This window comes from Heterocephalus glaber, unplaced genomic scaffold (assembly GCF_053883595.1).
Source record: "Heterocephalus glaber isolate CG9 unplaced genomic scaffold, H.glaber_assembly_v1.0 deba00001504, whole genome shotgun sequence".
Lineage (NCBI taxonomy): Eukaryota > Metazoa > Chordata > Mammalia > Rodentia > Bathyergidae > Heterocephalus > Heterocephalus glaber.
This window is the reverse complement of record NW_028258324.1, coordinates 28,858,962-28,862,722: the sequence shown is the minus strand read 5'-3', so window position 1 is coordinate 28,862,722 and position 3,761 is coordinate 28,858,962. Positions and strand designations below refer to the sequence as shown.

The following is a 3,761-nucleotide window of genomic DNA, read 5'->3' as shown; positions in this document are numbered from 1 at the left end:
TGGATTATAGTGGTATTTCAATGAACAAGAATTTAGATGTAGTAAACTGGCATTGCACTGAGGAAAACAGTTTTGGAAAGAACTGGGGGGAATCAAGTCATATTAGTGTTAAAGAGTATTTGAAACCATAAATGTGTCTTGATAAAAAATATTGACATTACTCAGGTATGCAATGTTTTCTTACATTTCTCTTCTTTCAATTGTTAATAGTAGGCAGCACACAAAAAAAGGCTGCTGAAAAGCAAGATGCAGGGCTGGGAATTTAGCTCAGTGGTTTCACCACCTGCTGTGCAAGTGCAAGGACCTGAGTTCAATCCCTGGTACCAAAAAAAAAAAAAAAAAAAGCAAGATGCAAAAATAAGATTCAGAATATATGAAGGGAGTTGTCAGAAATAGCACGTTTACAATATGAATATTGGGTAAATTCAAGAAGTATAAGAACAAAAAGAAATTTGAAATTCTTACACTTTATGTGGACAATTGACTTTTCTAAAACAAACCAAATTTTACCATGTGAATTTTCTGTATAATTTTCTATATAATTTTAAATTATACATTGATGTCTGTTTTTTAATTAATTTTTCCTTAGCCAATTAATTTTTTGATTCAAAAGTCTATAGTCTATTTTAAGATACAGAAGTACAAGAGCCCCATGATATCCACCCTCTACATGGTTATGAGTCACTTGAACATCAGTATTCTGAAGTCTGGTGACATACATGAGTCCATCATCTCTCACCACATCATATTGGCAAGTGAGGACAAAGGTCAGGGGTAAACCACACAACTTGCTGTCATCTGCCAACAGAGCAGCTGCCCTCACACCTGTGAACTCTGGATACCTTTGAGATAACTCTACCTCAAGTTGTATTGCTATAAATTTTTCCTTTTCTAAACTCAGGGAGCAAGGATCTCCAATTAACAAATTTGAATAGATGACTGGATTCTGCAGGTACATGTTGGCTGGAAAGCATGGCCTTCTCAAGAGATCTATTTGTTGTAAAATATTCACTTATGAATCTGACCATGAGTGACTTGTATAGAATTGGCCTATGTGAATTTTCTTGATATGATAGTGATTCAAAATCAAGAAACTGAAGAACAGGATAAAGGAAAGCCTGGATCTTGACTTCTGGGTTATCTAAGAGGTAAGAAGAAATTGACAATACTTGCACAAATTATTTCCTTTGAAAATAATAAAATAGCTGCAATTTTATTCTATAAATACATTAATAATATCAAAAAGAAAAATAATAGCCAAAATATACCATCCCTCACAATAAACTTTGAAATATTTCAAAGGAGTTTCCAGAATTAAATATTCCTTAACTGAAGCATCATTTTAACTTAAGAAAAATCATCTGTCCTATGCTCTTCAGGGATAATCAGAAAGATCTAAACATTAATTACTAAGTTACTATTATATGCTTTCAACCAAGAATGACATACAAACAGCTGTGTAAATTTAACCCGAGTGTTTTCAGTTAGTATGAGTTACTAAACTAGATTACACTTTTCAGGAACATGTATCACTAAGTATTGCTATCGTTTTCCCCCAAAAATAACCTTCTGTTTTTAGGTGATTTGAGAAAGCATTCTTTGTGAAGTGTTCAATTAAATCATTTCTCAATATCAGGATATTTTTAATTTTTATTTGTTCACCTTTGGAGTACATAATGATTACATTCATTGCAGGGAATTGGTACATGTGCATAAAATATCTCATTTTTTCCTCCTTCCCTCCACCTTCTTTTTAATTTGTCAGTATGAGATCCATTTATTTATCTTATAAGTCCTTGTAAAATTGATTATCATATATTCAGTTATGAGGTGAAAAATAATGTAAAACTACATAAGACAGTTGTACTAAGTCAAGGCACAGTTTTAGGTATACTGGCCATGCTGGATTAGAATAGCTATTTTTTGCTCTCTCTTTATCAGGATTAATATGCTAATATTTATAAAGTCCAGTGATCTGAAAAAAGTATGTGCAAATAACAAAGTATATCAAAAAGTGATCCATTAAACGATTTCTTAAAACTGTTAATTTTTAAGAACATCTTTTATAAAATGTACTTTAATAGGGTTCTAACATGCATATTTTGCCATAAAAGATGTAAATTCTACATAATTTCTCTATAAGTACATGTGCTGATTGTACCCAAGTAATTCACAATTTATGATGTTTATCTACATTTGAACTATCATAATCAAAATAGATCATTTTAGAGAAATATTTAAATTTCATTTCATGCTCCCAGATTTGATTATATGAGCCTTAGAACAACAGTGTGAAGTTGATAAATTTATTTTTCTTCACTTTTAGGAAATGGATGCTTGGAGAAACTAAATGACCTATTAAAATGTCATATAGAAATTACTGTACCTCAGACACTAGAAGCTAAAATATTTTATTCTAAAATTATGAACAAATGAAACAAAGTAAAAGTTTTTAAAAATTAATTGTAATGGTATATTTTAGGTATCTGATATAATGACATTTATCATTGGAAATTTGTACCTTGACATAATCTATCTTATTTTTAAAATCAATCAATAAATTCAAAACTAAATAGTAGATAGCTTCCCAATCTCATTCTACTACATAGAAAAAATTATATTTTTAAATATTTATTTATAGTAGTACATGTTTGTGATATATGATATGCTAATTTTTAAAGTAACAGTATTTTTATTTAAGTCAAAACCCATTCTACATGTAATCTGGGAGAAAATATATTCATTATTATTGGTTTACTATTATTATTAAAAAACAGGTAGAATATTGGAATGGACATAAAACACACCCCTTCTTAGTGTATCTGACTTTCTTTTTGGCACACATATATGGATAAGAATATTGTTAAATTTGGTGTAAGTTGCAGAGACATTATCTGAAGTGGTGGGGCATCTTCATAAAAATTGGTATTTTTAAACAATTCAATAATATTGTAAGAGTCCCCAGGAGAGAGTGGTCCCGGGTCCTGCTCCATCCAGTCTGCACCAAGCACACTGGCTGTGACCAGCCAGAAGGTGAGGACCCCTTGTCACTGGTCACACCCACTGCAGCCATCCACTTAGCCTCACAGGCACCTGCAGGACACCCCCCCATCCCCACCCCCACCTCTGGCCTCGTGGCTGTACCACTACCTGGTTCCACACTACAAAGACACAGGGGACACCAGACCACTAGACCACCATACTGGGTAAGTCGGAGGGATCATCACCTCCAATTGGAACCTGGACTATCTTCAGGGGAACGGCAGTTGTAACCTGCAGTACAACCTTGCAGAATTCAACCCTACAGGAAGACATGACCTCAACTTGGACATGCCTCCAAAAATCTGCCTGAATCCTACGGGTCTGTGACTGGCCTGCTGACACCCTCTGACTTATATCTGCACACTGCTGCCAATGTTGTCTATTGTGACAGCAGAGACATACCCTGCAGGAGGCCCTTCATATTCGTTTTTAATTTTTATTTCTAAAAATTATTTGTGGGGGGCCTTGCCCCCCCCGCTAGAACTCTTGAGTGCCTTTTACGGGCATGTCTGGGCCTGCTGCAAGTCTACCCGGCAACAAGGAAGTAGCCCCAGTACCCTCCCCTTGCTCCTTCCCCCTAGCCCTATGGTATATATGCTGTAGCAGCTTCCGCAATAAACGAGACTTGATCAGAAACCTGTCTTGTCTCCATCTCTCATGTCTCTTGTCCCTTGTCATTCTCACTCCCCCTCTAGGGTCTCCGTTGACTTACCCGCGGG

General features: G+C 35.0%; 1 pseudogene; it reads right to left on the bottom strand.

The window, feature by feature from the left end:
• Window positions 1-574: 574 nt before the first annotated feature.
• LOC106009429 (arylacetamide deacetylase pseudogene) lies at window positions 575-3,463 on the bottom strand (annotated as a pseudogene).
• Window positions 3,464-3,761: the final 298 nt, after the last annotated feature.